Below are 25,068 nucleotides of genomic sequence, written 5' to 3' on the forward strand. Positions count from 1 at the left end.
ACCAAAGTGGGATGCAGAACATTTTCTTAATAAACTTTGTTATGCCAATTGACCTAGATGTTCCCTAAAACCATGGTCCCCAGACCTCCGCCCCTACTATTTTGTCCCTCAGAATGTTTGGTTGTGTTCAGGAAACTTCCTAGCTTTTGTTTGGTCCAGTTGTGCTGACTTCTTCTATATTGTGTGCTGTCCTTTCCTTCACCTAAGATAATTCTTGTCTACTCTCCAGTTAGTGAACTTCCCTCTCTCTCCCTCACCACCCTCATAACCATCAAAGAATATTTTCTTGTGTGTTTAAACCTTTTCTTGATTTGTTATAATAGTGGTCTCATACAATATTTGTCCTTTTGCAACTGACCAATTTCACTCAGCATAATGCCTTCCAGATTCATCCATGTTGTGAGATATCTGGCAGATTCATCATTGTTCTTTATCGTTGCCTAGTATTCCACTGTGTGAATATACCATTATTTGCTCATCCATTGTCCATTGATGGACACCTAGGTCGTTTCCATCTTTTTGTTATTGTGAACAGTGCTGCAATGAACATGAGTGTGCATATATCTATTTGTGTGATGGCTCTTATTTCCCTAGGATATATTCTTAGGAGTGGGATTGCTGAATTGTATGATACTTCTATTTCTAGCTTTTTAAGGAAGCACCAAATAGATTCCCAAAGTGGTTATAACATGTTACAATCTCACCAACAGTGTATAAGTGTTCCAATCTCTCCATAACCTTTTCAACAATTATTATTTTGTGTTTTTTGGATTAATGTTGGAGTGAGATGATATCTCACTGTGGTTTGATTTGCATTTCTCTCATGGCTAATTATTGTGAGCATTTCCTCATGTATCTGTTAGCCACCTGAATGTTTTCTTTGGTGAAGTGCCTGTTCATATCTTTTGCCAGTTTTTTAATTGGTTTATTTCTCTTTTTGTTGTTGAGGTTTTGAGTATCTTGTAGAGAATAGGCCCTGAGGGTATACATCGTAGCCAAAAATTTTTCCCCAGTCTGTAGGTTATCTTTTTACTCTTTTGGTGAAGTGTTTTGGTGAGCATAAGTGTTTCATTTTTAGGAGCTCCCAGTTATCTAGTTTCTCTTCTGGTGTTTGTGCATTGTTGCTTATAGTTTGTATTCTGTTTATGCCATGTATTAGGGCTCCTAGCATTGTCCCTATTTTTAGTTCCATGATCTTTATAGTTTTAGATTTTGTATTTAGGTCTTTGATCCATTTTGAGTTATTTTTTGTGCATGGTGTGAGCTATGGGTCTTGTTTCAGTTTTTTGCAGATGGATATCCAGTTATGCCAGCACCACTTGATAAAGAGACTGTTTTTTTCCCCGTTTAACAGACTTTGGGCCTATGTCAAATATCAGTTGCTCATAGGGAGATGAATTTATGCCCAGATTCTCAATTCTGTTCCATTGTTCTATGTATCTGTTGTATCAGTACCAGGCTGTTTAGATTACACTGGTGGTATAATAGGTTCTGAAATTAGGTGGTGTGAGTCCTCCACTTTGTTCTTCTTCAGTAATGCTTTACTTATCTGGGGCCTCTTCCCTTTCCATATGAAGTTGGTGATTTGTTTCTCCATCTCATTAAAAAATGTCATTGAAATTTGGATTGGGATTGAATTGTATCTGTAGATCACTGGGTAGAATTGACATCTTCACAATGTTGAGTCTTCCTATCCACGAGCAAGTTATGGTTTTCCGCTTATATAGGTCTCTTTCGGTTTCTTGCAGCAGGGTCTTGTAGTTGTCTTTATATAGGACTTTTACATCTCTGGTTAGATTTATTCCTATGCATTTTATCTCCTTGGGGGCTATTGTAAATGATATTGATTTGTTGATTTCCTCTTTGAGGTTCTCTTTGTTGGTGTAGAGGAATTCAACTGATTTTTGTATATTTATCTTGTATCCTGATACTTTGCTGAAATCTTCTATTAGTTCCAGTAGTTTTCTTGTGGATTCTTTGGGGTTTTCTGCTTATAAGATCATATCATCTGCAAATAGGGATATTTGTACTTCTTCCTTACCAATTTCTTTTATTTCTTTTTCTTGCCTTAATTCTCTGGCTAGGACCTCCAGCACAATGTTGAATAAGAGTGATGATAAAGGGCATCATTGTCTGGTTCCCATTCTCAAGGGGAATGCTTTCAGACTCTTTCTATTTAGAATGGTGTTGACTGTTGGCTTTGTATAAATGCCCTTAATTATGTTGAGGAATTTCCCTTCTATTCCTATTTTGCTGAGAGTTTTTATCATGAATGGGTGTTGGACTTTGTCAAATGCCTTTTCTGCATCAATTGATACGATCATGTGGATCTTGTCTTTTGTTTTGTTAATGTGATGGATTACATTGATTGTTTTTCTAACGTTGAACCATCCCTATATACCTGGTATGAATCCCACTTGATCATGGTGAATTATTTTTTTGATATGTTATTGAATTCTATTGGCTAGAATTTTGTTGAAGATTTTTGCGTCAATGTTCATAAGGGATATTGGTCTGTAATTTTCTTTTTTTGTGGTGTCTTTACCTGGTTTTGGTTATCAGTGTTATGCTAGCTTCATAGAATGAGTTTGGGTGTAGTCTATCCTTTTCTATGCTCTGAAATACATTTAGTAGTAGTGGTGTTAACTCCTCTCTGAAAGTTCCATAGAGTTCTCCAGTGAAGCCGTCAGGGCCAGGGCTTTTTTTTTGTTAGGAGTTTTTTAATTACCTCTTCAATGTCTTCTTTTGTTATAGGTTTGTTTAGTTGTTCTACCTCAGTTTGTGTTAGTTTAGGTAGGGAGTGTGTTTCTAGAAATTTGTCCATTTCCTTAAGGTTTTCAAATTTATTGGAGTACAATTTTTCATAGTATTCTGTTACGATGCTTTTAATTTCAGTTGGGTCTATTGTGATATTTCCCATCTCATTTCTTACTCGGGTTATTTTCTTCCTCTCCTGTTTTTCTTTTGTTATTTTGGCCAATGGTTTATCAATTTTGTTGATCTTTTCAAAGAACCAGCTTTTGGCTTATTAACTCTTTCAATTGTTTTTCTATTCTCTATTTCATTTATTTATGCTCTAATATTTATTATTTCATTTCTTTTGGTGCCCGGCTTCTGCTGCTCTCTTTTTATTTGTTCAAGTTGTAAGGTTCATGTTTTGATTTTGGCCCTTTCTTCTTTTTGAATTTGTGCATTTTTTGTTGTCAATTGACCTCTGAGCACTGCTTTTAATGTGCCCCAAAGGTTCTGGTAGGATGTGTTTTCATTCTCATTTGCTTCTGTGAAATTCTTTATTCCATCCTTTACTTCTTCTATAACCCAGTAGTTTTTTGAGCAAAGTGTTGTTCAGTTTCCATGTATATGATTTTTTTTTTCCTTGCTTTTTCTGTTCTTAATTTCTACTTTTATGGCTTTATGGTCAGAAAATATGCTTTGTAATATTTCTATGTTTTGTATTCTGTTAAGACTTGCTTTGTGGTCTAATATGTGGTCTTTTTGGAAACCTTGGTGGTGTAGTGATTAAGAGCTATAGCTGCTAACCAAAATGTCAGCAGTTGGAATCCACCAGGCATTCCTTGGAAATCATATGGAGCAGTTCTACTCTGTCCTATAGGGTTGCTATGAGTCAGAATCCACTTGATGCCAATGTTTTCTTTTTGGTTTGTTTTAAATTATTATTATTATTTTTATCTGTCTATTCTGGGGAATGTTCCACATGCACAGGAAAAGAAAGTATACTTGGCTGCTGTTAGGTGGAGTGTTCTGTATATGTCTATGAGATACAGCTGGTTGATTCTGGCATTTACATCTTCTGTGTCTTTATTGAGCTTCTTTCTGGATGTTTTGTCCTTTGCCAAAAGTGCATGTTGAAGTCTCCTACTATTATTGTGGAGCTGTCTATTTGTCTTTTTAATGCTGTTAGAGTTTGTTTTATGTATTTTGGAGCCCCGTCATTGGGAGCATAAATATTTATTGTAGTTATCTCCTCCTGGTGTATTGACCTTTTAAACATTATATAGTGTCCTTATCTTTTGTAGTGGATTTTGCTCTAAAGTCTTTTTTGTCAGAGAGTAATATTGCCACCCCTGCTCTTTTTTGATTGTTGTTTGCCTGATATATATTTTTTCCATCCTTTCAGTTTTAGTCTGTGTCTTTAAGACTAAGATTTGTCTCTTGCAGGCGGCATATAGACGGACCTTTTTTTTTTTTTTTTAATCCATTCTGACACTCTCTTTGTCTTTATTGGTGCATTTAGTCAATTTACATTCAGCATAATTATTGATAAGTGTGAGTTTAATGCTATCATTTTGATGTATTTTTTTCTGTGTGTCATTGACAGTTTCTTTGTTCCACTTAATTTTCTATGCTGAGTCATTTTTCTTTACATAACTTCTTTTCATCTTTTTCAGTGTTGTTGATTTTGTATTTGCTGAGTCTTCACGTTTTTCTTCTTTTTTTATTTTGATGTGTAGGATTGTTAGTTTCCTTTGTGGTTACCTTAATATTTAACCTCATTTTTCTAAGTTTAAACCAGTCTTTTATTTCTTTATATCTCCTTGACTTCCTCTCCATATGAAAGATCTATGACTACATTATTTAGTCCTGCTTTTTTGTTTTAATGTTGTCATCATTTACATGTTGATGTCTCTGTATCCTTATTTTTAGTGTTTTAGCTTTTATTTATTTTTGTGACTTCCCTGTCTGGGTTGCTACCTGGTTGATTGGTCCTGTGTTCTAGTCTTGGGTTGTTATCTGATGTTATTGATTTTCTAACTGGAGTATTCTCTTTAGTATTTCTTGTAATTTTGGTTTGGTTTTTACAGATTCCCTAAAATTCTGTTTATCTGGAAATGTCCTAATTTTTCCATCATATTTAAGAGACAGTTTTGTTGGATATATAATTCTTGGCTGGCAATCTTTTATTCCTTCAAGGCTTTATATGTGCCACCCCATTGCCTTCTTGCCTGTATGATTTCTGCTGAATAGTCAGAACTTAATCTTATTGACTCTCCTTTGTGGACAACTTTTTGTTTATCTCTAGCGGCTTTTAAAATTCTGTCTTTATCTTTGATGTTAGCAAGTTTGATTATATTATGTCTTAGTGACTTTCTTGTGGGATCAACCTTATGTAGAGTTCCATGAGCATCTGAATAGATATCTTGTCATCTTTCACAATACCAGGGAAGTTTTCTGCAAACAAATCTTCAACAATTCTCTCTGTATTTTTTGTTATCCCTCCGTTCTAGTACTCCAATCACTCGTAGGTTACTCCTCTTGATAGAGTCCCACATAATTCTTAGAGTTTCTTCATTTTTTTAAATTCCTTTATCTGATTTTTCCTCACGTAAGTTGGTGTCAAATGCTTCATCTTCAATCTCAGTAATTCTGACTTCTGTTGCCTCAATTCTTCTATGACTTTCTATTGAGTTGTCTGATTCTGAAATTTTATTGTTAATCTTTTGGATTTCTATTTGGTGTCTCTGTACGGATTCTTGCAGCCTGTTAAATTTATCTTTATGCTCTTGTATAACCTTCTTAAGTTTCTCTATTGCTTTGTCTGTATGTTCTTTGGCTTGTTCTGCATTTTGCATGATCTACTTTCTCATCTCTTGAAGAGTTCTGTATGTTTATGTTTTGAATTATACCTATGGTTATTCCAAAAAGTTCTCTTGCTCTGAAAGATTTATTGATTCTTTGTTTGGGTGCCTTGCTGAAGCCATCATGATCTGCCTCTGTATGTGATTTGATATTGACTTTTGTCTCCAAGTCATCAATAAGTTTTTATATTTATTTATTTTGTGTTTGCTTGCTGTGTCCTAGCTTCTTGTTTTGTTTTGTTTTGATATGCCCAAATAGGCTGCTCTTGAGCTAGTTTGACTATTGTCATCTTTGAAGCTCTCATGTCCTGTCTCCAGGTGGCTAGAGCTGTTATTAAGTATGCAAGCCCATTTACTCACATACTTAGTCGGTTTACTTTTCTTGTATGGATTCAGCTTAGAAGACCAGGTCTTTGATCACCAAGTGTGTGGTGCAGGCTCTCATCTACAGCCCTAGACAGGAAGGGCTATGTAGCGGTGATTGGAGTAGGCACAGGTATCTGGCTGCAGAAGGAGGTTATGTGCTGAGCAAGATAGGGGCTGACTGCTACCACTGAGTGCCTGGGTGGAAGGCATGTCCGTGTTCCCTAGAGTGTGTAGGTGGGTGAGTTCTGCAGCCAGACTTTGGGCACCCAGTGCTGTTGGTTGTAAAGACTAGGAAGCATCACTTATTCTCGGACCCATGTCGTGGGTGGCTAAGTGGAGTGGGTTGAGCCACCAGTCCACAGGCCGCTGATGTGGGTAGGTAAAGATCCTGCTTAATGGGCAGGGCGGTGTCAAGTGTCATTAATCTGCCACTCTCCCTTAGCTTTTGCACTTGAAAATAGGCTTCAGGTATATACCCTGTTGTACTATGCTAATTAGGTCTTACACTGTTGAAATGGTCTCACACAGGTCTAGGCAAGTGTGAAAGACATTCAAAGTCTGTGTACCCTTTATGCCTGTGCCTAGGCAAAGGGGCTGTGCCTGTCTTGAGCTCCAGGCTTACGGGAGCTGACAGATTTTTTTCTCCTGTTTGTTAATTTGTTCTCTCTCCAAAGCCAGCAGAATGGCTCCCGGTGCATGACAGGCCTCCCATCTGGCCCTGGAGGTGCGGCAATAGCTGAAGCCGGCTCAGGACTGGAGCAGAGTGGGGAGGGTGTGAGCTAATGAGACAGAGATATTTCCCAGTGTGGGGAGGGTTTTTTTGATTCCGCGGTAGATTAGATGCTTGAATTTAGCTTTTGCAGATTCAGTGTCACTTCTCCCTGGTTCCAGAGGCTTGCGCAGGCTCTCTGCCGGTTGGTTTCTCTTGAGTGGAAAGTGCATCCTGAGTGCTACTGTTTGACTCAGCCCATGCATCCACCGATCTAACATGCAGGGTGCCGGTCAGGTCAGCTGCTTCTGAACTGTGTCTCCCTCCCCTTGCCGTGCAGCCCAACTTCTCAAATTTTCCTTTGATGTTTAGGGCTCCTAGATTACCATATATAATTGATTGACGTGTTTTCTCAGGTCTTTGTTGTAAGAGGGACCACAGGAATCATCTAACTACTCTATCATCTTGGCCCTGCCCCTCAAGGTGAAGTCTTGCCATTCTTGCTTCTAAGGAGCATTCTAGTTGCACTTCTTCCAAGACAGATTTGTTCATTCTTTTGGCAGTCCGAGGTATATTCAATATTCTTTGTCAACACCATAATTCAGATGTAACAATTCTTCTTTGGTCTTCCTTATGCATTGACCAGCTGTTGCATGCAATTGAAAATACCATGGTGTGGATCAGGAACAGTTTAGTCTTAAAGTGACACTTTTCCTTTTTTAAAACTTTAAACAGGTCTTTTGCAGCAGGTTTGCCCAACACAACACCTTGTTTGATTTCTTGACTACTGTTTCCATGGGCGTTGATTGTGGATCCAAGTAAAGTGAAATTCTTCACAACTTCAATCTTTTTTCCATTTATCATGACATTGCTTATTAGTCCAGTTGGGAGGATTTTTTTTTTCTTTATTTTGAGGTGTAAACCATCATGAAGGCTATAGCCTTTTATCTTCATTAGTAAGGGCTTCAAGTTCACTTCACCTACAGCAAGCAAGGTTGTGTTACCTGTATAACGCAGGTTGTTCATGAGTCTTCCTCCAATCCTGATGTTGCAATCTTCTTCTTATAGTCCAGCTTCTCAGATTATTTGCTCAGTATACATATTGAATAAGTATAGTGAAAGATACAGCCCTGACACACACGTTTCCTGATTTTAAACCAAGAGTATCCCCTTGTTCTGCTTGAACTACTACCTCCTGGTCTATGTACAGGTTCTGCATGAGCACAATTAAGTGTTCTGGAATTCCCATTCTCTGTAAAGTTATCCATAATTTGTTATGATCCACACAGTTGAATGTCTTTGCATAGTCAATAAAACACAGGTAAACATTTCTCTGGTTTTATCTACTTTAAGTCAAGATCCATCTGACATTAGCAATGATATCCCTTGTTCCATGTCCTCTCCTGAATCCAGCTTGAATTTCTGGCAGTTCCCTGTCGATGTACTGCTGCAATCGCTTTTGAATGATCTTCAGCAAAATTTTACTTGTGGGTGATATTTTTGATCTTGTTTGGTAATTTCCACATTCTTATGGATCACCTTTGTTTGGAATGAGCACAAATATGGATCTTTTTCAGTTGTTTTGCTAGGTAGATGTCTTCCAAATTTCTTGGCATAGAAGAGTGAGCACTTCCAGCGCTGCATCTGTTGGTTGAAACATCTCAACTGATATTTCTTCAATTCCTGAAGCCTTGTTTTTCGCCGATGCTTCCAGTGCGGCTTGTACTTACTCCTTCAGTACTGTTGGTTCTTGATCATATGCTACCTCTTGAAATCGGTGAATGTTGATTATTTTTGGTAAAAGTGTTGTTGTGTATTCCTTCCATATCTTCTTTTGTTGCTTCCTGATCATTTAGTATTTTCCCTGTAGCGTATTTCCATACTGCAACTCAAGGCTTAAATTTTCCTTCAGCTATTTCAGCTTGAAAAATGCCTAACATGTTCTTCTCTTTTGGTTTTCTAACTCCAGGTCTTTGCACATTTCATTGTAATACTTTCCTTCAGTCGTTGGAATAGAACAAGGGAATACCTCATCATTTAAAGTCAAGAAAAGTGTTCATCAGGGTTGTATCCTTTCACTGTATTTATTCAGTCTATACGCTGAGAAAATTTTCCAAGAAGCTAGACTATTTGAAGAAGAATGCCGCATAGGGATTGGAGGAAGGCTCATTAACAACCACGATATGCAGATGACAGAACCTTGCGTGCTGAAAGTGAAGAGGACTTGAAGCACTTACTGATGAAGATCAATGACCATAGCCTTTGGTATGGATTACATTTCAATATAAAGAAAACAAAAATCCTCCCAACTGGACCAATAAGTAACATCATGATAAATGGAGAAAATACTGAAGTTATAATAAACTTCATTTTACATGGATCCACAATCAAAGCCCATAGAAGCAGCAGTCAAGAAATCAAATGATGCATTGCATTGGGCAAATCTGCTGCAAAAGACCGCTTTAAAGTATTAGAAAGCAAATATGTCACTTTAAGGACAAAGGTGTGACTTACCCAAGCCATAGTATTTTCAATCGCCTCATATGCATGCGAAAGCTGGACAATGAATAAGGAAGATCAAAGAAGAATTGATGCCTTTGAATTATGGTGTTGATGAATAATATTGAATATTCCATGGACTGCCAGAAAAATGAACAAATCTGTCTTGGAAGTAGTACAGCCAGAATGCTCATTACAAGCAAGGATGGTGAGATTTTGTCTCACATACTTTGGACATGTTATCTGGAGAAGAACATTATGCTTAGTAGAGGATCAGCTAAAGAGAGGAAGTCGCTCAAGGAGATGGATGGACACAGTGGCTGCAACAATGGGCTCAAGCATAACAACAATTGTGAGGATGATGCAGGACTGGGCAGTGTTTTGTTCTGTTGTACATAGGGTCACTATGAGTCAGAACTGACTCAAGGGCACATAACAACAACAGTAGGCTTCTAGAGTTCCTGCGCTGTACAAACAGTTAAGTGCTGGACTACTAGTTGAAAAGTTGGTGGTTCGAACCCACCCAGAGATGCTTCAGAAGATAGGCCTCGTAATCTGCTTCCTAAATATCACAGCTTTGAAAACTTTATGGAGCAGTTGCACTCTGCACACATTGGGTCACATGGGGTTACCATCATTCGAAACCTACTCAACGGCAACTAACAACAGCAGAAGATTTCTCGTTGAAGACGGTGATTTGAGAACAATATCTTCTGTTTTTCCCAAAACCTCATTAAAATGATAGTAAATTGATGATGATATAAATTCATAAAAATATGGCATCAGTAAAAGTTATTTTATCTATTGATGGAAGATGGAAGTTGGAAAGTACAGGTTACAGATGAAGAAGAGTGAAGAGAATAAATTCTTAGAGGAGCACTGCAAGACAGAATCAAACACATCTGCTTAGAAGAACCCTGGAGAGCCTGCAGTCCAGGCACCATGAATGGAAAGTGCAAGAAGTGAGCTCAAAACAAAGGGAACAAGTGACCTTGCTTCATGAACTGTTTCACCTTCCCACCATCTCTTACTCCCAAGTGCAGAATGACTTTTACAGAGTCAAATCCAGAGGCTCCTTCAGTAATGAAATTGAATTAAACTTCTCGTGAGGAGGTATCTAAAGTGTATGTTGGCATCTTCTCAGTCTAGCATTTAATGGTTCCCCAGCCTTTTTGTTGTTGTTAGTTGACAACAAGTCAGCGCCAACTCATGCAGACCTTATGTATAACTGAATGAAACATTGCCAGGTCCTATACCATCTCTGTGTACATTGGTATGTTTGAGTTCATCCTCAGCCTTATTACTGCAGTACACACTTGTGCAGATTGTGCCCTGCAGAACATACCCGACAAGGAGGCAAGTGGAGGCTAAAGCCTAGCTCACACTCGGCTCCCCAAGTCATATGTCCAGGGCTGCAACTATCTGGACAAAGGGTTGCCTTTTACTAAATTGCCCAAAGGCATCTTATAGCTTAGTAGCATTCCTATTCTTCACAATAAATGATTTCTTATCTACTATTCCTATTTGGGAGCCTGGTGGTGCAGTGTTTAAGCACTCGGCTGCTAATCAAAAGGTCAGTGGTTTGAATCCACCAGCTGCTCCTTGGAAACCCTATGGGACAGTTCTACTCTGTCTTATAGGGTTGCTATGAGTCGGAAACGACTCAGTGGTCACGGTTTTGGTTTTTGGTTTTTATCCCTGTGTGAATCCTATCTATTGAATAGAGATTACAATCAGTCATTCCATTTCCTTGTTCTTAAATATGAAGTTATAGACAAAGGTTATCGTATACTTTAAGAAATGTATAGATATGAAAGAAATAGAAAAATATGAAAAAGAACTATTAAATTAAGCACTGTATTTAGAAAGATTTTAAAATAAATTACTTCCAGAAAATAATAATAAAGAAAATGTCATGATTAAGGAATAGTGAAAAGATAAAAAAGAGCTCTTTGAAATTAAATGTGCTAGAGGAAATTACTGAAAATGCTATGAGTATATAGTGGCTGGATCACAGGGAAAATTAGTATTTTTATACTTTTCTACATTTTTCAATTTTTTATCAGTAGTCATGTATTGATTTTACAATTATAATTTTAATGGCAACCAGACTTACTGACATAAAGAATATTGTACAAGGGAGGATTTATGAGAGCACGCATGTATGTTTCTTTATGTGTGTATAGATGTGGCTACCAGGAGCTTAGATTTTGATAAGTGAAGCATTTTTTTTTTTTTTGCTCTGAGACATACAAGTGGAAATGTGAAGTAGACAGTTAGCTATATTGCTTTGGATTTTTTAAGACACTTCTACGTTAAAGATAAAATCTTGGAAGTCATCTATTTACAGATGGCAATTGAAGTCATAGGATTGGATGACTTCAGGGAGAATATGAAATGAGAAGACATTTCTAGATTCTAAGATATTCCACAAAGTTTAAACATAGACTACAGATTTGGCGCCAAACCTTCAGAGTTTCATGTAAAACTCAAAGTTTCATATAAAAACAAGTACAATCTTCATAAGAATAGCATTACTTTTTTGAAACACCAAGTAGAGTGCTTGGAATTAAAAAAAAAAAAGAAGAAGCTTACTGAGAAATAAACACCAGTTTTGAATTTGCTAGATTGACATTTATGAAGATATAGAGTCTCTAGAAAAGTTATATTTTTGAGGACAATTATATAATAAATCTTGGCTTTCATCTATGTGCTTAACATTAAAATAGTCCTTAAAAATAAAATGCCATTTTCATTGTTGCCAGCTAATACTCTTTGTATTTATAGTAAGCACTGTTTTGAAGAACTGAGAATGCTGTAAGGTTATGTGGCTGAGTACACAGACTGAACACTGAATAGAATCCAGAATCCAGATGTTTACAGAAACATCAAGACTATCAGAGTTGATATAGGTTGGAGTTTTTGTTAGAGGTTACTAGAGGAGAAACCTGATAAGAACTTATACAAAGAACCATTGTAAGAGATAAAGAAGAAAGCGTAAATGGAGGCAGATTAGTCTGCTCCTTAATGCCATACCCCATATTTTTCTCAAAATATTTAAACCCTCGTTATAAAGTAACAATTATTTGATACTATTTTTCAAAAGTTTAAAAGCTAATGCTCAAAAACTATTCACATTTAAAAATACTTTATTGATTTTATCATCTTGTTTGGGACTAGATTCTGTCACAAATATTTTTGAAATATGAAGGAAGAAAAGAACTTCTGCATCTCTATTGTACAAATGGATCATCTATAAGAGCTGAAGATGAAGCTGGTTACTTTTGGGAACTCAGCCTGCAGCCCCATATAGCTGTTGTTGTTAGGTGTCGTCGAGTCAATTTCGACTCATAACACCCCGTGTCTGTAACCCTCTGGAAAAAAAAATGCTGTTAGAACCTTAAGCAAGAATATACGACATCAGAAAACTGTACCCTACTCCTCATCCCATATCCCCAAAATATCATCTCTATACTTAATCAGTTCTTTCTCTGTGCTATTTCTGAAAATTGCACAAGCTTCCATTCTTGCAAATTGCAGTATAGTACACGACACTCTAATTTATAGACACACGTCTGACTCCTCTACTAGACTAAGCACTTTAAGACAAAACAAAAAACGAAAAAACTCTGTGATATTCATGGAATCTAGCATATCAAATGATAATTAAAAGGCACTAACAAAAAGCTCCTTAGAAACTAGGATGGCGAGACTTCGTCTCACATACTTTGGACATGTAATCAATCGAGACCAGTTCCTGGAGAGGAATGTCATGCTTGGTAAAGTGGAGGGACAGCAAAAAAGAGGAAGATCCTCAAAGAGATGGATTGTCACAGTGGCTACAACAATGGGCTCAAGCACAACGATTGCGAGGATGGCACAGGACTGGGCAGTGTTTCGTTCTGTTGTACATTCGGTGGCTATGAGTAGGAACCAAATCGACAGCACCTAACTACAACAACAAAATGCTTGCTACATGACTAAATGAGTCAATAAGGGATGGGATATGGACATTGTTGTAAAGTATTCCTTTAAAGTGCATCTAAAGGTACGGTTGTTAAAATTACCTCCTTCCTACTCCATTCCTGGGGTCAGAGGGAGGAACTAGAGTGTAGAAGGACAATCAGATATCTAAAGAATAAAATTTAAAAAAATAAATGGAATATTAGAGCTGAAAGAGATTTGTCAAATTGATTTTTCCTATTATTTAATCTTTCAGAGGATTGCAATTTTTAAGTGACTTCCCCAATAATTTTTGTTTAGAAGCAGATAAAGAATTATTAACTCTGTTTTTCAGACTACAAGTCCTTTCTTGATATCAACAATTTTCAAACTTTTCAAAGTAGTCTTTTTATTGGTTTTCTCCTAGGTCTTAAGTTTTAAAATATCATTTCTATCAAAATGCATTTTTTAAAAACAATTAGGTTTTCTTGCCTTTTAATTAATAATGATAATTTAAAAACTCTGCTTAATATGATATTTAATCAGCAGAGAAAATTAGGTGATAAAATTATATCTGAGATTAAAAAGAAAATAAACCTCTGGTTGATTAAACACTGAATACATGCAGTTTATTTTATTCTTTTTAATGTTAAGAATAGCTTAGGCTTTTATGACTACTTTTGTATATGTTAGAGGAGCTCTGGTGGTGCAGTGGGTAATGCGCTCTGCTGCAAACTAGCTGCTCTCCATACCTGTACCTTACAGTGAATGCCATTGCAGTCAGATAAGCAACAGTAGATTAAGATCTATACATTTTGAGATCTTTCTTATTTAAAATTATGTCTCTATATCACTTAAGGAATTAAATTATCCTAGAATCAGATGACATCAATTAATTTTTATTGTTGTTGTTGGGTGCTATTGAACTGACTCCAACTCACAGCGAACCCATGTTACAGAGTAGAGTTGCCCCACAGCATCTTCTAGGCTTTAATCTTTACAGGAGTAGATGACAAAGTCTTTCTCCTGCAGAGCAGCTGTGTGACTTTGAACTACCAACCTTTAGGTTAGCAGTGGAGCACTTAGTCATTATGCCACAAGGGCTCCTTACAGCAATTAATTAGACATCAGATAGGCCACGCATTTGCCACAGCCACAAATTCTTTCATTCTCTCTACACATCCCACTCTGGCTTCTCAGATGTAAAGGTGAAAGTATTCACTAGAAATATTTTTATCTGTTTGATGTTTGTTATGTCGCACTGCTCCCCCTTCCTTATTTTACTATACTGCACTCAGAGTCATGCAGGTAAATGCATCAGTAACTAACATTATCTTAAACTCACTAAACAGAAATTAATGAATGTTTAGGAATGACACTTAACCTAATGTAGCGGTCACCACGAGTTGGGGGTCCACTCGAAGGAGACTGACAACATTGTATTCCATAGTATTCTGAAAAACTCCCAGCTTCAGGACCTAGGTACTAATTTCATCAGTTGCATGGAGTATTTGCCTACTAATAGCTCATAGCCAATCCCTCTACAGGAAGTGCCCTGAGCAAAAGTAGCTGCCTCTATTCAATTACTGATTAATGTGGGGATAAGGTCTGGCCCTGCTATGCCTATATTTGAGACATCTTTGCAGGCCATCTCGGCTTCAGAGCTTTCTGTAGGATCAGCTGACGCCTATATTTCAACTGCATTGCTTCAATGTCTCTCTCATCCAACATGCTTTCCTCTTCCATTTACACGCATTGTCCTGAGAGTAATCCCCAATAAACAAACTGCACACAAATCTCCATCTCAGAGGCTGTGTCCTGGAAACTCAACTTGTGACACCCAGGAGGAACTTAGTAGTTACAAAGATTGACATTACTAACTTAGATTTTCCTTATTCGACCAAAAAGTTCTTTATTCCACTGGGAAGCCATGGTTTTAAACATTTGATACTTTCATAGTTATCTTCTGAAGGGATTAAACAATTCTGCATATATCTAATTTATTAATAACTTGAAAATAACAGAGACCAGAGTGGAAATAGCTTAAAGAAATAGAAAAGTATATCATAAAGATAATTGGAATGGATAACTAGAAATCAAGAACAACATTTATGAGGGGTTAAAATTGTCATCTCTTTCTATCTTTGACACTTCTGTCTGTGAGATAACTTCAATTTCCACTCATTGAATTTTTCTTCAAACTATATGAAAGACAGGACTGCAAATAGTTCCCGTACAGAAATTTTACAGTCAATTCACCCAGAGAGAGAAAGAATTTTCTTTCTAGATTCCTTTTATAAAAATCACAAGAAGGACTCTCATTGCCTGAACATGAGTCACATTCTCTCCAGCTGTGATCAGGTTTAACAGAGATGTTTTCTTCAGAGTGACTCCATAATAATCACATGGATAGCATGTTGTGAGAAAGAGATTTCAGATTAAGAAGTGGAGGGAGAGGGTTGCTGCACAAATTAAATAATAAATATTAAAACATAGTATATACTGTTTAAAAAAAAGAGCAATTTATTTTAGCTAGTGGACTGTTTCTGCAGGTAGATTTAAGAGATTTAATTTGTAACCATCAGAAAGAATCAACACCAACAGGTAAGATATTTAGATAGTAAAATCATGTAGCTAATGGCTAACCACTGTTCTTATTTAGTGCTATATTAAAATCAGAATCACCCAAATTTTTTCTGGTGGCCTTATTTAGACAATATTTTGCTCACAAAAATTTATGCATAACAATTATAAAAAAATCTCTATTTGTGACAGGGTTGTAAACTTGTCAATTCTAATTCGTTTGTACTTTGCCTATAACACTGACCACTTTGTCCTAATAAACTAGCTTAAGGATAAAAGATAATTAGAGCTACTGTTGAATTTCTTAGTGACCTTATCTTCCATTCCAAACAGAAGCTCTTAATATTAACATTATACACACACACACACACACACACACACACACACACAAAGAGCCCTGGTGGTGCAGTGGTTAAAGCCCTCACCTGCTAATCAAAAGGTAAAATAGTAGCTGCTCCATGGGAGAAAAATGTGGCAGTCTGCTTCCATAAAGAACTACTTTATGGGGCAGATCTACTCTGTCCTATAGGGTCACTATGAGTAGAAATCGACTCCATGGCAGTAGGTTTGATTTGATCTATATACGTGTGTGTGTGTGTATATGTATATATATGTGTGTGTGTGTGTGTGTGTGTGTGTGTGTGTGTGTGTTAGGTCAATTAATAGTTTCTCTTCCTTATTCTCATAGAATCAAAATGAAATCATGCTGCAGTTTTGCTAATCTCAAATCAGACAGTGACTTAGCTCTGAGGTAATTGAGGGTGTGTAAGAATGAATACTTTTTAACAGCAAGCCTGCATAGACCAGGGGTAAAAAACAAATTTTTTTCTTTCTGATTTACACCAAGTATTTTCTAAAGTGCTGACACTAAACTCCCTTTTGTATAGCCTCAACAACTGAATTTATTCTCCATGTTTACTTACTGCGAATGCCTGAAAGTTTATATGTGTTTTTTAGAAAGATGTACGTACAAAGAAATCAATAAATTGTATATTAAAGAAAAATCAAACAATACAGCAGTAATATTAAAGAAGAGCAATCCATGACCACACTCTCCCTCTCCCTGTCATTAACATGCATCTTCCTTTAACCTTTCATGGATGATTTTTTTTTTTTTTTGGAATGTTTTGGCGATGCCATATTTATTTATTTTAATTTGAAAAAATAGGATGCCAATTTCAAGTGGTCCATATCAGTACCATGACCCATGAAGTACATCACAATCATAATACATTCATAATACATATTGGTACTACGGCCCAGGAAGTGCATCCCACTTCCTGGTTACACTTGAGCCATAAAATATCTCAACTTTCCAGTAAGCACTTTATAAAAGATGTCCTCAGAGAAGTGACTAATGCAGGCTGGCCATATCAGTTAAATTCACAGTTAATTGGCTAAATCAATTCACATGTCCACTTAGAATGTGTTATGAATTCTTTTACAAGGAGGGAAAACATAGTAATATAATTAGTCCAAATGACTTTGAAGAACATACCATAGGATGTTTAGAGCGTGCCTCAAGGAGAGTGGTGTATGTAAGAGGTTTGAATGTAATTCTAAAGCATGATAAAAAACTTGGTGTCAAGTGTTTCCATAGAAATTACAGAGTAAGTGATTTTAAAAAGAACAAATGCTTAAACAGATCACTTTGGTTGCTGTGTTGAAATAGACTCTAGGAAGGGCAAGTTTGAAAGAAGGGAAACCTGTCAGGAAACTATTGTGATGATCTAGGAAGAAGATTGTGGGGATTGGTTTAGGGTAATATAGTTCAGATGGAGAGAAATACCTGAATTCAGAATACACCCATTCGTCACTTGTTGGCATGGTTAGGTTCCAAAGCCAGGTTGTTATGTAAAAACTGGCATTATGAGAAAATAGAGGATGACCACATCAGATCATAAAATGAAGAATGACTACATCTTTACATAAGCGCCAAATCACATCATTACCTAACTGCCAGATTACATCATTACTGTATTTATTTTTGCACAAATAACATGTGCTTTCTACATTTGTTTGCAAACTGCGCCATCCTCCCTATGAAGTATTTTTGTAAGTGCACTATGCTAATTTTTTTACAGTAACATGTAAAAAAAAAATTGGCATAGCAACACTTATGAAAATACCTCCATTGGGGGAGGGCATGGTTGGCCAACCAACGTAGAAGGTGCACGTTATTTGCATAAATATATGGTACATAACCTCCAAACCACTGAGAATCATGGCTCAGTCAAGTTGACACATAACCTTAAACATCACAGCCAGTGTTAATCTCGCCTTGCACCTCAGTATTTGTTACTGCCAGACATACGTCATTAATGTCCAAAATAATTGGATAGTAGATTTTTCACTGTTGTTGTAAATGTGAAATGTTGGATAATGAGATAGTCAATAATTGAGGAGTAGGTGTATATTTTAGAATTAGAGCATCCAGACTTCTTTATTGAATATATATCTTCGTGATCAGGAAAAAGAAAAGCTATATCTTAGCTGTTTTTTTTTTTTTTTAATCCAAGGTATTTTGTATCATTTAATCTGATAGGGAAGACTGGAGTTAAGAGGGCAAGGAGTACTTAACTGGCTGTCAATTGTTTCTGTAGAAGTCACAGAGTAAGTGATTTTAAAAAGAGTATATTACAGCTGAAGATATGGCCCAAGTTATCCAATATTTAGAAGTCAGGAAGAGAAGGAGCCAGCAAATCAGAATAGAAGTAGCACCAGTGAGGTAAGATGTAAATGAGAAGAACTTGGTTTCCTGGAATTAAGGTAAAAAAAAAAAAAAAAATGAGTATCAGGAAAGAAGAAATAATCAACTGTTTTATATCATTTTGTATCAGACACTGTTATTTTGATGTTAACAGAAAACACTTGAGCTAGTTTAAGCAATAAATTTAACAGTGAAATAGATGCATGCAAAATGTTGGAAAGAAAAAACATAAAACAATCACAACATTGAAATCTAAATTGTAAGGAACTAAGGGAGCAAATGGAGAATATACATAGTGGAAAATAAAAGATAAGTAGCTGATACTCTCACCCCTCAGTCTAGCCGTTTGTCATCTTTGGTTTAATTGACAGGTCCTATATAGACTGGTAGCATCTAAACTCCAGCACCCAAGTCTTTCTCTGCCTGAGGCTTTCTGTGGCCACAGGAATGTGCTCTGTCTGGGTTACAGCAAGCCAGAGTGCCAGAGTGGTAACACCCTGGGAGATATCTTCAACCAATGAGAGATAAGAAAATATAAACAAGTACCTCAGGTTTTTCAACATATACTAGGATAAATTTGAGGTATATTCTACACAATGTGTCAGAGGATTTCCAAAAAGATTAAGCCCCGATTTTCTATGATTGAAACTCACAAATTAACATGTTAGTTTTAACTTCCTTTCTTCCCTCTCTCACTTCCCCACTCTCTCACTGTATTTCCTTAGACTATCTCGAAACGTACAACTTGCACCCAAATTTTTCTCTCATAGTTAGTTTTTCTAGAAGTATAACTAATACAAGCTGGAAAAGAGGATAATAAAAATGATGAACTATAAATAAAAGTAAAAATTTAGAAGATTAAATAAATAGAAGATGAGGATAAGAGACCTAATGTATACATAACTGGAGTCTTAAAGGGCCAAATAATTCAAAGTGTTTATTTTAAAGTATTCTAGGATAAATTTATTACAATTTTAATAAATTTATCATTAAGTAATTTAAAACATTTCTAAATTCCTATTTTGATGAGAACAAAATATCGATACCAAAATTCCAATAAAATAGCACTTAGTCTCCAAATATCTACAGAATTATCTCATGTGTGGGTAATGAAGTAAAAATAGAAGGAAATCTATTAATATAATTGAGCACTTTAATAGACACAAGAAAAATCATATTACCATTTGCTTCATAGATTGTGAAAAAAACTGATAAGATTAAATATTCATTCTTGATAAAAACTCTTAATAAAACAGAAAGAAGCTCCCTCTTTTTCCCATCAAACTTCAGAGCCAATCCTGGATGTTCCTCATCTCTTTCATCATTATTACATGGCACAGGTTTATTTCTTTGTGAAATTTAATATAATCTATAGTTTCAAACATTATGTTTATTCTGATTTCAAAATTCTGACCAATTCAGGGACATACAAATATAAGCAATGAAATGCCTGCTTTAAATATAAGTGGTACATCTGGAAATTTTTATCAATTTCATTGTGATGAGTAATTGCTTTAATAAAAATTAATATATTTTTAATAAAATACTAATACTAAATTTTATTGAAGCATAAGAACAATTGCTTTTCCATTTTTCTGAACTATTTAAAAAATATTCATGAATTATCATCTCACAAAGAAGCCCTGGTGGCATAATGATCAAATGCTGAGCTGATAACTGAAATGTGGGAGAAAGACCTGATGATCTGCTTTATTAAAGTTTACAACCTAGAAAACCCTACGGGGCAGTTCTACTCTGTCACATATGGTTGCTATGAGTCAGAATCCACTCAAGGGCACCTAACAACAACCACATCATTATGTCATGATGTCAATTTCCTTACTCAAAACACTAGAAAAATAAATTTTTATCTTTTAAATTATTTAACTTATTGTATAAATGCTTGATATTTTCCTTCCACTTACTATTTAATTTAAATAAAAATATCACTTAATTTTTGTAATGACAAATTTAGGAAAAATAGTTTAAGCTAAATAAAGTTGATCTCATGTCCATTTGATAAATCTGACAGCAAGCTAAAATTCCAAACTTTTATTTTCCCTCTCTTCTTTTTCATCTTCAGAATCTTGAACCTATTTATATATCTATTGAGATAACATGAGAGGTTTCTATTTGTTTTTTAGAAGATTTTAAAATAAATGCCTTTGTTCACTATTTGCTAAACCAGTCTCATTGGCATTTACTTGTTTTATTCATTTTCTATTGGTATTTAGATGGAGCCCTGGTGGCACAGTGGTCAAGCGCTTGGCTGCTAACTGAAAGGTCTGCATTTGAACCCGCCAGCCTCTCTGCAGGAGAAAGATGTGGCAGTCTGCTTTTATAAAGATCTACAGGCTTGGAAACCCTAGGGGGCATTTCTACTCTGTTCTATAAGGTCACTATAAATTGGAATTAATTCAAGGGTAGTGGGGTTTTTTGTTTTTTGTTTTGGTATTTAAAGGAAAAGCCTATATGAGTATTTTTCCAATGTGTTGCATATACCACAGAACAACCAAGAAGAGAGAATTTCAACAGGATAATATTAAGGGAAGGTTATGCTACATGAGCCTATGAGTGTGAATATATTAGAGGAAAAAAATTGAGTAGAAGGAAAAATTAGATAACTGAAAGGAAAATGAACCAGAAAAATGAGGCTTACAGTTACTCTTACAATATAAAAAGTCATAGAAAACTTTATTAGGGGTATATTTTCTAAACAAATTGAGGCCTTACATACATAAGAAAAATGTTTAAATTCCCTTATTATTTTCTAAAACATTTATTCATAAATTTTCATGCTGAAGAATGACCTAACTATGCAGTGTCTACATATAAGAATATTTTATCATGATCATTTGTAAAAGAGTTTATTCATTGGCTATTGCTTCACGTAGATGAGAACAATATTTCATGTGTTTAATTATGAAATTCGATTAACCACTAAATTAACTACACATAAAACATGCATCTCCATTCAATCTTTCCACCCTGCATCCTTTTATGATTTCCTTGACATTCCTAACCTTATCACCAGTGCTCTGCTTCACAGTTTCTAAAATTTTCTCTGGTCAATTGTGTCTTTCCTCAACTCCGTATTTCCTTCTCTACTTATTCTTTTTCCTTATGGTTTAACAGATTCAGGTCTTTTCCATCTTAAAAAACAACAACAACAAACAAAAACAAACAGATGTGTCATTAAGCTTTCCTTCTAGCTTTTTCTTCTTCACATCCAATGTTTTGGAAATAATCTTCAACAATTGTAATTAGAATTGTCATACCTCCCACTCTCTCCTCCTCTGACAAGAAACTGGATTATTTACATAACAGTCCATAGAAACTGCTGTTCTTTCTAATATCAAAAATCCATCTGAATCTTGATAAATCTTGACGAAACACTTTCTAGGGCTTACCTGGACCTCTCAATAACTAGCAAAATGGTTAATTGATACCTCTTTCTTTAAACACTCTTTCTCCCTTTGTCCCTATTTCATTTTCTTGTTCTCACCTCCCCCCACCCATGGCATATTCTCATCTTCTTCATCTGTTAGTGTTGGAGTGTCTCAGGGCAAAATCCTGCACCCTTATCTTTCTCATTCACATTTCCTTTCTAGGTGATCTCACTCACTTCCAAAACCAAAACTTGTTGCTGTCAAGTTGATTCCAACTCATAGTTACCCTATAGGACAGAGCAGAACTGCCTCATAGAGTTTCCAAGGAATGACTAGTGGATTTGAACTGCCAACCTTTCGGTTAGGAGCCTGAGCTCTTAACCACTGTGGCATCAGGGCTCCATTCACCCCAAGTGCTTCCTATGTTTAGACCATCGGAGACATCACGCTAATGAAGTTGGATTTAAGTTAGGAACTCAGTTCCCACATCCAATCAATTCGTAGTTCGAATCAATAATTATTAAGTGTAATTCCTAAAGCTTTCTAAAGTTCATTCACTCTTTTTCCATGTAGACTGCCAAATCTATTCCAATCCATTATTATTTCTCAACATCGTCTCCCATATCCAGTCGTAAGCCTCTTAAATCCAATTTTTATACTGCAGAAAAGAGTGGTATTTTGTTTTTAAGGAAAATCTTGTCAAGCCATGTCTTTTACTTAAAATCCAGAGATGCAATCACGTTGCTTTTATGCTAATGTATTACATTATTAATTCAACCCTAAAGACCTTTCTCATTAGGCTCCCTCCATTTTCTTAGACTCATGCCTTCTATCCTTTAATAACTTCAACCCAGACCTCACAGATCCTCTATCCTTGAACTTGCATCACACCTTCCTGATTTAAGACCTTTGCACCTGCTCTTCTCTCAGATTGAAACACTCCCTTTTCTCAACCTGCTTTATTTAGCTAACTTCAACTCATACTTTGGGTTGCTATTTAAATATTGCTTCCTAAAAGAAGCTCCCCCTCTGCCACTTAATATAGTGTACCTTATTATACATTCTCAAATCAACTTTACTTCAAAACAATTGTCAAACTTTAAGTAAACACTTTATTTTTGTGCTTAATGTTTGTATTACTCCTTAGATTATTAGTGACCATGCCAACTGTGGTGACTGATGAAATACTGGTGCTAGTACATAGCAGACATTTGTTCAATGAGTTGGGAATCTGAAGAATTAAGTAGGGTAAGGAGGGAGTGTGAGAGAGTAGAGGGGAAATGTAACAGTAATGACCATGAGTGTGACAATGGATTTGAATGTTATGTGAAAAAAAACATAAAACTTATAATGTGAGAATTATATGATAGTGTGGAATAAATAATGGTTTCATTATTTGTTATTTCATTATTTTACAGGTACTATGTACTGAAGGAGCCCTGGTGGCACAGTGGTTAAGAGCACAGCTGCTAACCAAAAGGTGGGCAGTTCAAATCCACCAGCTGCTCCTTGAAACCCTATGGGGCAGTTCTACTATATTCTATAGTGTTGCTATGAGTCTGAATCGACTGTATGGCAAAGGGTGTGTACTGAAACTCCATTGCCTCGAGTTGATTCTGACTCATAGTGACCCTATAGGGCAGAGTAGAACTGCCCCATAGAGTTTCCAAGGGAGTCCTGGTGGTGCAGTGGTAACGTGCTTGGCTGCTAATCAGAAAGTCCTCAGTTTGAATCCACTAACCGCTCCTTGGAAGCCCTACGGAGTAGTTCTACTCTGTATTATAGGGTCGCTATTTGTTGGAATCAACTCAACAGCAAGGAGTGTGTTTTTTTTTTTTTGGTGTTTAGTCTCTTTCATGCATTTTTCTCCTGCTCTGTCCAGGACCCTCTGTTAACCTTTACGAAAGCAGACTGTCACGTCTTTCTCCAGCAGAGCAGCTGGTGATTCGAACCAATGACCAAGTGAAAAAGAGGAAGGCCCTCAAAGCGAAGGATTCACACAGTAGCTGCAACAATGGGCTCAAACATAGCAAAGATTGTGAGGATGGTGTAGGACCAGGCAACATTTCATTCTGTCGTACATGAAGCCGCTGTAAGTTTGAACTGACTCCAGGACACGTAACAATAATAGCATATGCTGAAATAGTATGACTAATTAAACTGTCAATTTTTAGTACAAATCACATAATTGTTAGCAATGGACTATACCTCAGAAGTTTAGTATAAATCTGTAACTTGATGTCATGGATTGAATTATGTCCCCAAAAAATGTGTGTATCAATTTGGCTGGGCCATGATTCCCAGTTTTGTGTGATTTTCCTGTATGTTGTAAATCCTGCCTCTATGATGTTAATGAGGGAGGATGGGTGGCAGTTGTGTTAGCCAGGCAGGACTCAATCTACAAGATTGGATTGTGTCCTGAGGCAATGTCTTGAGATATAAAAGAGAGAAGTGAGCAGAGAGAGGGGGGCCTCATATCACCAAGAAAGCAATGCTGGGAGCAGAGCAAGTCCTTTGGACCTGAGGTCCCTGCGAAGGGTAGCTCCTAGTCCAGGGGAAAATAGATGAGAAGGCCGACAGAGAGTGAAAACCTTCCCTTGGAGCTGATGCCCTGAATTTGGACTTTTAGCCTACTTTATTGTGAGGAAATTAATTTATCTTTGTTAAAGCCATCCACTTGTGGTATTTTGTTATAGCAGCACTAGATGACTAAGGCACTTGATAAATAAGGAGACTCAGCCCAGATAAAGTAAATAGTTCTCAATTTCATAATGGACTTATCAATAAAATGAACACATATAAATCACAGATTTCTTACATGATACCAATTCTCGCAGTTGAAAATTTTGTTTACAATACATAGTTCTCAAATAAAATGTTGATACTTTCATAAAATTATATAAGTGATTCCGTGATTGTCTTAGGCTGGGTCCTTTAGAGAAGCAAAACCAGTAATTTGTATACATATACATACAGAGAGAAATTTATATCAAGGAAATGGCTCACATGGTTGTAGAAGCTGGAACATCCCAAGTTCGTAGGTCAGGATAAAGGCTTCTTCTGATTCACATAGCCACTGGTGTTGGTGATCAGAGAGCAGGGCTGTTGCTCACAGTCTGCAAAGATAGACCAATCCCAAAATCAGAAGGCAAGACCAAAGCTAAGCTGCAAGCTTAAGTCCCAAGAACAGGTGTCAGATGAAGAGGAGCCAGCTGCAGGATCCATAGCAAGCAAAAGCCCACGAGCTTTGTCAGAATGTCCACTTATATTCAG

The sequence above is a fragment of the Trichechus manatus genome, unplaced genomic scaffold, assembly GCF_000243295.1.
Source record: "Trichechus manatus latirostris isolate Lorelei unplaced genomic scaffold, TriManLat1.0 scaffold00055, whole genome shotgun sequence".
Taxonomy (NCBI): Eukaryota; Metazoa; Chordata; class Mammalia; order Sirenia; family Trichechidae; genus Trichechus; species Trichechus manatus.